The sequence below is a fragment of the Ovis canadensis genome, chromosome 16, assembly GCF_042477335.2.
Source record: "Ovis canadensis isolate MfBH-ARS-UI-01 breed Bighorn chromosome 16, ARS-UI_OviCan_v2, whole genome shotgun sequence".
NCBI lineage: Eukaryota > Metazoa > Chordata > Mammalia > Artiodactyla > Bovidae > Ovis > Ovis canadensis.
In genome coordinates this window covers 32,948,351-32,960,727 of record NC_091260.1, presented here as the reverse complement: position 1 = coordinate 32,960,727, position 12,377 = coordinate 32,948,351, and the positions used below count along the sequence as shown (strand labels likewise).

The following is a 12,377-nucleotide window of genomic DNA, read 5'->3' as shown; positions in this document are numbered from 1 at the left end:
GTGAATTGTTGGGTATGACAAAAATACAGAGAACATCATTTATCAAGAAAAGAAACGCAAAATTCTACCGATTTTCAGGGTTCCATGTATCTAAAGCAATATGTCTCTCAAACTGGAATTACCCAGATGTTTTACACTGGTGAGAGTAAACATTTGACTTATCCTGGAATGGGTCAGGTCAGAAGTAGGAAGTTCACATCTCCTTGCAAGCTAAGAAGAGCAGTTTTGTTTTGTTTTTCCCATTCTCTAAGCCAGGTGCTGGACATACTTAGAATCTACCCACAGAAACTTCAGATCAGTGGATTTATAGCCAAACAGCACTATATAGAACTCTAATAAAATTATATTTCCACATTTACCTGATATCTGTATGAATATTTCAACTTCCAAGATATATTTTAATTTTTGAGACTATTGTATATGAAGTCACAGTGCCACAGATAAACTGATCTACTCCACTCTGAATTTCTAATTATTAAAGTATTGTTTATCGTTTACTATGCATTGTTTATAACAGTTCTATATGAAGAGATCATAAGCAATAATTTTTTCATCGCTCTTTACTTACAAGTTATTTATGACATATATCATATTAAAAGTATATATGAAATAACAAAGTGCCATAATCTATAGGTTATAGCAATGAAGCACTCATAAGGCATATAAAAGTAACTTCTCTGGCTAAGAGAAAAGAAGGTTTTGTGAAACAAATAAACATATCCATTAGAGAGGACATTAAGTGCATTTGAAACAACCTCAATAATACACCCAAGCTCCTGGGAAAAGAATGTATTGAACTACTGATAAAATTGTTTTCAGAACTACTAAAAGGCAGTAAGACAAATACCCATATCTGGACAAACAAGAGAAAAGCGTGCCTATTGAATTTCCAGTAAGAAATGTTTGGTTACAAGAAAGAGGCTATGTTAACATTGTTTGTTTTTTTACCAGCAGCGCAACAGAAACGGATGGAACACAATCTCATAGCTAATTCTTACTATGTGGCTATGAACATCCTTTTCTCCATTGACTGGGTCGTGGCACATTATTTTTTGTTGGTTGCTTCTCTGTTGTTCCCTATAAATCCAGAATTATGTACCTCTATTCAGAGTCAACACATCCCTAATCATTAGGTCAATTTTAGTTGATTTCTGACAACTACAACATTTCAACATTCTCATTAATATTTATTTCTGAGAAACTAATAATAGTAGAACAGATCAGTACTGGGTCATCTTATCAATATTTGCTTTGTGAAAGCATTTGTTGGTTACAAAAAGGTTTAAGATCCAATATGACAATTTGATTTGAAATCCATCGTCAGTTTAAAAATAAATGCCATTTTGCAAAGCTTGGCAATTTATGTATCTTACAACTTAGCCAAATCTAGTGACCTCAGCAATAAAATATTTAGTAACAAAGTCTGATGTATTTTGGATGTTTCTGTAAATTATTTATCCTCTATACAAGCTACATTTAGAGGTCTGCACAGTATATTGCAAGATGAAAATAAGGATCTGAATTGGAAACAAATACACAAAAGGTAATTGACTCTGACTTTGCTAAACTTAAGGTTAACTCACACATGTACATGTTTCCCCAGGGACCTCTGCTTGGTCCTCTTTGGTTTTCATATCCCCAATCCTAACTTTCTCTCTTTTTCTTTTTTTTAACTCTTTGTTAGATATTTGTTTGCTCTTCTCCATTCACTTTTCCTGACAAATTCTCAAAACCAATTTGTTCATCAATAAGTTATTTTTACTCTCAAACCTGATGTTCCTCTTCTTAGTCTTTGTTCCTGTTAACTACAATTCTTTTGCCAGAAATTCAGGAATACTGGTGGTGTCTAGGTATGATCAAGGAAACAGCATCTTCTTTTTCTTTCCTATAACATTTTTCAAGTCTTGCTGATCCTTCTTCCGTGTTTCCCTCCTATTGATTTTATTACTACATGTACCATTCCATGTTAGACCCTAAATACACACTCTCTTTAAAAGAGACAAGGAGAAGGCGATGGCACCCCACTCTTGCCTGGAAAATCCCATTGAAGGAGGAGCCTGGTGGGCTGCAGTCCATGAGGTCGTAAGCGTCCGACACGACTAAGCAACTTCATGTTCACTTTTCACTTTCATGCATTGGAGAAGGAAATGGCAACCCACTCCAGTGTTCTTGCCTGGAGAATCCCAGGGACGGGGGAGCCTGGTAGGAGGCCGTCTATGGGGTCGCACAGAGTCGGACACGACTGAAGCGACTTAGCAGCAGCAGCAAGAGACAAATTTACTTTTTCTTGTAAATTTTTATGCATTGTAGAAAATATAAAATACACAAAATGTACAACACAAATGAATATTCTGCTCCATCATTTTGTACAGGGTGTTACTACTACTTCTAGAGTGGATTATTGCTATCACTACTCCCACTGGTCTCCTTACTCTATCATCTGCTGCTCCAAACTATGCCTTTATAGGTGCCATTTGATTCTCTCTTAAGTGAAGCTAAGATCATAGAATTCCACTGTTCAAAAATCTTCAATAGCTTATTTTAGAAAAACAAAATCCTTAGCTAGGTTTTCATGAGCCTAAAAATACAGTCTCACTCTCTTTAATTTTATTTCCCATGATTGCCTCTCAAGTTCATTAAGTTTTGGCCACACTTATTTTTTTTCCTATAAACGTTTACTTACTTTTCTATAATCCATGCCTTTGCCAGATTCTCAGCTCCACAAAACTAAGCGCAAACATTAACTCTAAATGTCATTTTGTCCACTTATGGCACCCCCAGTTAGAAGTACATTCTCCCTTCTCAGAGCTGATAAAGTGTTTTGCTTCTACTTTCCCTCTGGATATAGAGTATAAAATACACTCTGTATTTTAGAGTCATCTCTCTCTGTATATAGAGAGAGTCTGAAGAGAGTCTCAGACTCTGACCTCTCAGTCTAGTTTCAGGCACCAACGCTAGTATTGAAGCAGCCCTATGGCCGTGAACAAGGCCCTTGAACCCTCAGCTTTCTTATCAGTTGCTGTAAGAACCAAAGGTGGTGATATATGGAAATCTACTGTGTAAACGACAAAGTGCTATATAATAGGAGTTCATTCTTTCCTAGCGGTTCCCTTAGGCACTGCCTTTCAGTAGAATGGCTCATCCTCTTTCATGACTCAATTTGTAAAAGCTTCTCTGAACAAGTGTTTGTGTTTGGCCCTATGTGCTCCTAGAGGATCAGTCAAGTCTTTATGTGGTTATAATTCAATTTTTTTATTTGAATTTTTGTCTGAGCAATTAGGCTGTGGATCTTCCTGTAGGCTGGAAATTTGTCTTACCCAGTTTTGCAATCCTTAACTGAGAGTTTTGAACTCAAATCCTGTTCAGTAAATGTTTGTTGAATGACTGAATACATGAGTGAATGAATAAATAAATAAATGAATTTACAGATACCTGCATTTTGTCAATCAGTTATTTATATTTAGTACTTGTGTTCTCTCTTCAGACTATCAGCTCCACAGGCACAGGCTCTTTGTGTGACCATCTTGTATTCTACAGTTCCATATGTATGATATTGAATGAATACTTAGAGAAAGTTAAACAGAAAAATGTAGCTCAGCTGGATCGTGAAATAAAACGTTCTTGCATATAGAATTTTCTTATATGAAAGTTCTTCTTCCTGGTGTACGTGCAATCTTAGTATATGTTTAACTCAGCAAATGAGGCTCATCATATCTACTATTCAGAGAAGGTGATGGCACCCCACTCCAGTACTCTTGCCTGGAAAATCCCATGGACAGAGGAGCCTGGTAGGCTGTGGTCCATAGGGTCACAAAGAGTCGGACACGACTGAGCGACTTCCTTTTCACTTTTCACTTTCATGCATTGGAGAAGGAAATGGCAACCCACTCCAGTGTTCTTGCCTGGAGAATCCCAGGGACGGAGGAGCCTGATGGACTGCCGTCTATGGGGTCACACAGAGTCAGACACGACTGAAGCCACTTAGCAGCAGCAGCATATCTACTATTGACTTCCCTGGTGGCTCAGACAGTAAAGCATCTGCCTATGATGCAGGAGACCCAGGTTCGATTCCTGGGTGGGGAAAATCCCCTGGAGAAGGCAATGGCAACCCACTCCAGTACTCTTGCCTGGAAAATCCCATGGACGGAGGAGCCTGGTGGGCTAGAGTCCATGGGGTTGCAAAGAGTCGGACACAACTGAGCGACTTCCCTTTTCCCTTTATATTTACTATCAACACTGGAGTTCCTTCTCAAATCTAATACAAGAATGTCTATAAAATAGATACATCTTTTGATGGTATAGTAATTCAGTGGAGTCAGATATTACTTAGTCTACATTCTAACTCAAAGGAAATAGACTAAACTCAAAGAGAACAGCAAGCTGCTCATACTCTTGATGTTCTTGTTATTATATGAGGAATTACCATGGTAACACCAGTACCATGTTGCATCAGACACCAATATATGCTGTTCAGAAATAACAGCACAGACAAGAGCACGTGTTTTCCATCAAGGCGGCAGGGGCCAGAAGGGCCATTGCAAATTTAGAAAAACTGTATCATAAGGGTATGTTGAATAATTTTGACTACTCAACAGACTTTGAGACTTCTGTAGCTGTAGGCACATAGATTTTACTAACTTTTGCCTGGGTTAATAATAACTAAATGACACTAATTCCTCACGTATTGTGATACATTGAAAGCTACCTGTTTTGTGAGATGATTTACTGTGAATTATCATGCAACTGTCAGCTCAGATTTTAAGAAATCTTAGAGGAATTTTAAATGTTTCTTTCATGCAAATTAGGCAAATTCATCGTTTTGTGACTCAGCCATTGCTCAGGAAGAAACACCACAAAGGTAGAATTTTGCATTTTTATACTTGGGGTCATCATAAAACTTTGGAACTGAATATCAGCCACCCAAAGGGTTTTGGTGTAATTTACGAGTCTTGCAAAAAAGAAAGTACTGTGCTACTATAGCAATGAAAGCAATCCAACAAACATCCACATAAAGTCATTCTGGGTGGATTATACAGAAACCAATGATGTGCAGATCATATAAGAGGTCCTAATAGCAGACTACATTAATGGGCAGTGTTAGCAAAGACAGAATGGAAGTGTCTGATATAAGGATTTATTAGCAGGTAAAAGAGAACCTGGTGATGAAGGAGTGAGATGAAATAAAGGGAGATGAATACAGAGACTCCCATGTTCCTAGTTTGGATAACTGGGGAGTAATCCATTAGAAACCTATATGCAGGTCAGGAAGCAACAGTTAGAACTGGAAATGGAACAACAGACTGGTTCCAAATAGGAAAAGGAGTGTTTTAAGGCTGTATATTGTCACCCTGCTTATTTAACTTACATGCAGAGGACATCATGAGAAACGCTGGGCTGGAAGAAGCACAAGCTGGAATCAAGATTGCCAGGAGAAATATTAATAACCTCAGATATGCAGAGGACACCATGCTTATGGCAGAAAGTGAAGAGGAACTAAAAAGCCTCTTGATGAAAGTGAAAGAGGAGAGTGAAAAAGTTGGCCTAAAGCTCAACATTCAGAAAACTAAGATTATGGCATCTGGTCCCATCACATGGGAAATAGATGGGGAAACAGTGGAAACAGTGTCAGACTTTATTTTTTGGGGCTCCAAAATCACTGCAGATGGTGATTGCAGCCATGAAATTAAAAGATGCTTACTACTTGGAAGGAAAGTTAAGACTGACCTAGATAGCACATTAAAAAGCAGAGATATTACTTTTCCAACAAAGGTCCATCTAGTCAAGGCTATGGTTTTTCCTGTGGTCATGTATGGATGTGAGAGCTGGACTGTGAAGAAAGCTGAGCACCGAAGAATTGATGCTTTTGAACTGTGGTGTTGGAGAAGACTCTTGAGAGTCCCTTGGACTGCAAGGAGATCCAACCAGTCCATCCTAAAGGAGACCAGTCCTGGGTGTTCATTGGAAGGACTGATGCTGAAGCTGAAACTCCAATACTTTGGCCACCAAATGTGAAGAGCTGACTCACTGGAAAAGACCCTGAAGGTGGGAAGGATTGGGGGCAGAAGGAGAAGGGTACGACAGAGAATGAGATGGCTCGATGGCATCACCGACTCGATGCACATGAGTTTGGGTGAACTTGGGAGTTGGTGATGGACAGGGAGGCCTGGCATGCTGCAATTCATGGGGTCACAAACAATCAGACATGACTGAGCGACTGAACTGAACTTAACTGAACTGAATCCATTAGGCCTTCTAATCAAAGAATAGAAGAAGAGGAATAGATCTTAAAAGTAAGACAATGAGTTTCATTTTGGCCATGAGAACACCCTGTTTTAATTTAAGGCAGTGATGATGATACAAGTAAAAAGGAAGAGCAATCAGGGCTTAAGACACAAGTCTGGAAGTTGCTAGAATGAATTTAATATGTTTCTGCAAGAGGTACATGATTATTTATTGTGTCTGATGACTTTCTTATTCCCAATGAGAATAATATATCACATAAGAATTGACCGAGCGCCTATTGTGTTACAAGCGTTGTACAAAGCACTGTACACACTGTGGTTTAAAGCATAGTCTTACGCCGTTCCCACGATCCCATAAATGACTATGGACGGAAGCTCCTAGGTCAACAAAATATATAAATATTGGATTGCAATTGTGAGAACTGCTAAAAAGAAGATGAAGGTACAATAAGGGTATATAAATAAGTACTTAACACAGTCTGAGCGTTTAGGGAATGTTTCCCTGGGGATGATGAGGCCTGAAGGATAAGTAACAACATGAGCTACCGAAAACCTCATGAATGAAGCCCTGACCATCTTTTGAAATTTAGAACACATTCCATCTTGTCTGGGAAGCTGATAGCTTTCCCTTGGGCATTTGTAACTTCCTTCTCAACAAACTTCTCTCTAGGGTATTACCACTGGCAAAACTGTCTTCTTTGCTGGGAGTCACCCTCCTCATGGGGCTGTAGAAAACATGGCATTACAAGGCAAGTTTCAAGTCATCAACTTTAGTTTAAAGGCTGCCAGTGGATTGACTGCCCACCCCTCCTGCCTTTATTTTTTGTCTTTGCTTCTTTCAGACCTTCTACATCTATATACAATCTCCTTGGGAGCAGGGCTATGTGAAGTGCTACGCTAAGCTGGGAATGCTTGTCAGGATTCACTATTTCATTCACGCGGTTAACAAAGTAAAATAAAGGTGAGAACCGAAGTTTTCCCTTCATGGCATAAATTTATCTATGTAATAATCTTATTTAACACAAGAGAAAAATCAGTGGGAAAGGAAAACAAGCCAAGAGGAAGAACACACGGAAAGTTGTTCCAAAAGATGGGCAATTTAATGTCTCTAATTGGATGTAGAAATGCACTGACATGAAGCTCACTGTAACTGGGCAGTATCTCCTGTGCATCAGAACAGCCAACATTCTAAGTATTCTAAATAGTCTCAGGTCACTCCATTTAGCAAAGCAGAGGCCGTTACGGCTAGGTGATGGGGGAATGCTAAACTGATGCAGAGGAACAAAGGTCAATATTTACGACTGGTTTTATTAATCACTAGTAGTTGGCAATAGATTGGAAAACAGACTTTCTTTTCTAACTTCAGTTGCAAAATACTACCTGTTTATTTCAATATTTTAAAATTCTCATTGATAAATAAGATACAAAGGATATGTTTAAAATTGCATTTTCAATGAAAGAGTTACATTAAATGATCATTTAATGCTTCTCTAAAATGAAATTAAGAATTTATCTTGTTCTTTCACTCTCATGAGCAATCTCCCTCGCTTTATTTTTGCCATTCTTTGCCCTCCCTTTTTAGAGCTCAGACACCTTATTCTTTCAGTTTAACATTCATATCAGAGCCTCACTTAGTTCTCCATAGAACATGTTACTCATCTTCAGGCCTCATCATCCCCAGGGAGACATTTTCCAAATGCTCAGACTATGTTAGGTACCTATTTATATACTTTTATTGGACCCTTGTCTCCTTTTGAGCGGGTCTCACAATTGTAATCATATATTTATATATTTTGTAATTGTAATGAAATGGTCCCTGCTAGGATTTTATTCTGCTTGCTTCAATCAGGATAGGGCTCCAGTCTTTTCCATTTCAGTTTATGTTGCAAGTTACTGCCAAATTATTCTTCCTGAAACAGCTGTTTCCATCATGCCACCATAAAACGGCAGGAAAGACAGCATACATATAAATAATTGAAGTTTATATGATAATGCTGTAACAGACACATAAAAAAAGAGACAACAGCTAGATAAAGGAGAAACTTAATTTTGGAAATAGGGAATTAGGGAAGGATTAATGAAAAAGATCTGCAGGAGGAGCTGGGGTTCATTACAGAGACAGGGAAGAGGAGACCTATAGGCCAAGAACAGGTATAGTTAGTAGCTCTTTACATCTAAAATGCAGAGTATACGTGGATGATGAGAGGGATTTATTCCTAAGGATACAGGATATGGAGGAGGTAGACCATGGACATTTGGAAGTGAGATGTTTTATAGGCAATGAAAAGCTATTGGTGTAAGCAGGGAAGCATCACGAAATTTTAAAGAATAACAGTCAGGAAGAGGATGATAGAAGGATAAAGAGATCAATTATGAGTCTATGAGTCTTTCAGGCAAAAGAAAATGAGGGCCTAGCAAGGATAGTGTGTTGGGAAGGGCAACAAAAGGAAGAATAAAGAATGTACCTGATAACAGATAGTGATGGAGAGTGTAGGCTGAGGCAGAGAAAGCATTTAGGATGACTTTTTGGCAAGTGCCATGGATCACAGAATATGCGGAGGGACCCTGGGTAATTTCAATTACAAATATATTGAGTTTGATTTCTCTGGAGATCCCTTAGCTAGTAGACATTTGTATATACTGCTTTGGATTTGAGGAGAGCCTGAGGAGCTGGAAATACACATTCTAGTTCAAATATTATTGCCAATAACTTTTCCCCAGATGAAAGCAGTGTTAGACTAAATACTGATGATAATTAGGAGCTTTATTTATTGAAAAGAAGTACCTTTTATCTGAGAAAGTACTACATTTTCCCCTTATGAAATTTGTTCTCTCCTGCTAGGATGAGCTAGTTATGATGAAAATCTACTTTTGGCTCACACATTCACAAAACATGTACCCATGTACATAGGCATGGGGACAGGTGACAAGAGTCTTCATTCTACCAGGTCAATGGGATGGTCACTCAATATTTGTTATCTTTTGTGCCATTTTACCCAGTATTTTTTACTTCACCTTGAAAAGCATATCAATGTTTAGTACCTAGCCTGGAGCTACGAGAATGTATTAGATCATTTATTCAGCTTTCTGTAATGAAATCTTCATGGTAGCTCTACTGAAATAATAATAGGCTCTGACAATCCAATAAAGCTGTCTGAATCACTGAACATTTTAGATCATTTAAAAAGTGTGGCAATGGTTATTTTTAACCAGGCTAAGAGAGCATTATCTAGTGGTTACCATGAGAAAGATGAAGGTATTTTCATGAATACATAAAAAATAGCAATTATCTGGATCAATCAAAGAGCTTCAATCAATTATCAAAGAGCTTCAAAGTATTCCCCAATCCAATTTGTTTATACAAGTTTCTCAATCTCAGCTCTATTGGGATTTGGGGATTTTTAGTTGAATAATTCTTCTTTTTTTCAGTTGAAGTACAGTTGATTTACAATGTTGTGTTAGTTTCAGATGTTCAGCAAAGTAGTTCAGTTATGCATACATAAGTTTTTTTTTTTTTCAGATTTTTTCCTAACAGGTTATTACAAAATATTGAGTATAGTTCCATGTGCTATACAGTAGGTCCTTGTTGATTATTTTATATACAGTAGTAGTATGTACAGTTCAGTTCAGTTCAGTTCGGTCGATCAGTCGTGTCTGACTCTTGGCGACCCCATGAATCGCAGCACACCAGGCCTCCCTGTCCATCACCAACTCCCAGAGTTCACCCAAACTCATGTCCATTGAGTCAGTGATGCCATCCAGCCATCTCATCCTCGGTCGTCCCCTTCTCCTCCTGCCCCCAATCCCTCCCAGCATCAGGGTCTTTTCCAGTGAGTCAACCCTTCACATGAGGTGGCCAAAGTACTGGAGTTTCAGCTTCAGCATCATTCCCTCCAAAGAAATCCCAGGGCTGATCTCCTTTAGGATGACTGGTTGGATCTCCTTGCAGTTCAAGGGACTCTCAAGAGTCTTCTCCAGCACCACAGTTCAAAAGCATCAATTCTTCAGCGCTCAGCTTTCTTCACAGTCCAACTCTCACATCCATACATGACCACAGGAAAAACCATAGCCTTGACTAGACAGACCTTTGTTGGCCAAGTATTATCTCTGCTTTTTAATGTACAAGTTTATCCCAAATTCCTGATTTACCCCTCCTCCCCAATCTCTTTTGGTAACCATAGATTTGTTTTCTATGTCTGTGAGTCTATTTACGTTTTGTAACTAAGTTCATTTGTATCATTTTCTTAAGAATAACTCTTCATTGTGTATAAGAGAGTGTTTAACATCATCCTGTTTTTCTACCTGTAGACTCGGCTTTAATCTTTGGGTCTAGAAGATTCCCTGGAGAAGGAAATGGCAACCCACTCCTGTATTCTTGTCTGAGAAATCCCATGGACAGAGGAGCCTGGTGGACTACAATATGTGGGATTGAAAGAGTCAGATATGAATGAGCGAGTGAACACACACAACTTAAAATTAAAAATGTCCCTAAACGTTGCCAAAAGTTCCAGTTGAAAACTGCTGGCTACATTGATAATAAATTTAATAACCACTTTTCCAAAAAGGGTTATTGAAAAGCAAATGCTGATCTGGTCTCTGTTTGAATGATGATAGATTCCTAGCGAAATACGTTATATTTGATGAAGATTGACTGTACACAATGTGTACCTGTTTTCCTTTGATACAGAAAGTAGGATGTATTCACTTATACTTCGAATATATCACTCGTGAAAGTTCAGACTCATTGATTGAACATTTTTTTTTTTTTACAAACAGGAGGCCCCTAATTACTGAGCAATCATAGTCCAATTCCTGTCTCCTTCCACAGTCATTATCTCAAAGCATTTATATGAATACAATTTGCTATGTGCTAATCTGTGTCACCCCGAAATTCATGTGGAGATGCCTAACCCCCTGTACTTCAGAATGTGACTGTATCTGCAGACAGTCTTTAAAGAGGGGATGAGAAAGGCTGTTCAAATGGGTCCCTTACCCAATCTGCCTAGTGGTCTTTTCGTAAGAGGACATTCGGACCCACAGATTGACCAGGGTGCAGGCACAGAGCAAAGAGCATGTGAGGACTCAGTGAGAAGATGGCCATCTGCACCCCAAGCAGAGAGGGGCCAGGAGAGACCAAACCTGGCACCACTCTGATTGTGGACTTGAAGCCTCCAAAACTGAGAAAATAAATCTCTGCGGTTTAAGCCATTCAGCCTTTGTTATGGCAGCCCTAGCAAACTAACAGTTTATTTCTTTTACTACTACTAATGAACTAAAAGTAATATTAATTTGAGTAAATGGAAGTTGGATGATTGATTGATTAGAAATCTAAGCCTGCTAGTGTAATCTTTTCTCAAGGAGAAAAGAGGCTGATTAACGCAATCTCAGACTCCTAGGATTTATTCCTATATCCTTTTTTCTGAGCCCACAGACTACAGGGGAAAAGGCGCATAAAGAATGGAGAGAATGAGAAGAAGGTAGGAAGCAGGAGGGACCCCAGAGCAGCTCAGGACAGAGGCCTGCCAGCCAGAGACACGGGGCACAGCTGCTGAGACGCGTGAGCACCCAGAGGTGCTGGGCTGTGAGAAGTGCCCAGGAGCACAGGTATTTTCTGTACCTGACGCTGCTGTTGAGTCTGACACGCCTCTTTCACTGCTCCCAATATTTGTTGCTAATTTTGCTAAAAAAAAAAAAAATGTTTTCTGAGTTTAATACTACTGCAGGACAAAAGGAACTAGGGCTTACATTTCACAGTTTTTGTAACCGATTGTATCCACTTTTGTGCTTCTATCACGGTTTCTGACAGTTTCAATATCACTTTCCTCTAGGAACGTTCCTCTCTCCCCTTCACAGTGACTTCTCATTTTTACTGTATGGAAGGTCTTGCCAAAGACTCCATATGATGGTACTCAGAGAAGGGACACATACACCTATGCCAAGATAGGTAACACACACTTTCTCATCATTTATTTCCTAAATAATTTATTGTCCAATCTGTGCCTGGCTCTATGCTGGGCACCAAGGATGTGGCAGTAAGCAAGAAGCAATCCACACACTCAAAAACCTGCAGCCTGACTGGGTGAGGATGGAGCGGAAAAGCCAAATTAAATCTGATTACTTATTCTCTATGTATCA

At 38.9% G+C, this 12,377-nt stretch overlaps 1 protein-coding gene and 1 non-coding gene across 11 annotated transcripts in view; one reads left to right on the top strand and one right to left on the bottom strand.

Annotated features, from left to right (window-relative positions):
- PDE4D (phosphodiesterase 4D) overlaps nucleotides 1-12,377 on the bottom strand; it is a 1,583,646-nt gene that overhangs the window by 424,254 nt on the left and 1,147,015 nt on the right. The gene's annotated exons all lie outside the window — the stretch shown is intronic.
- TRNAH-AUG (transfer RNA histidin (anticodon AUG)) lies at nucleotides 4,012-4,083 on the top strand. Its single transcript has one exon. It is a non-coding gene; the product is annotated as a tRNA-His (tRNA).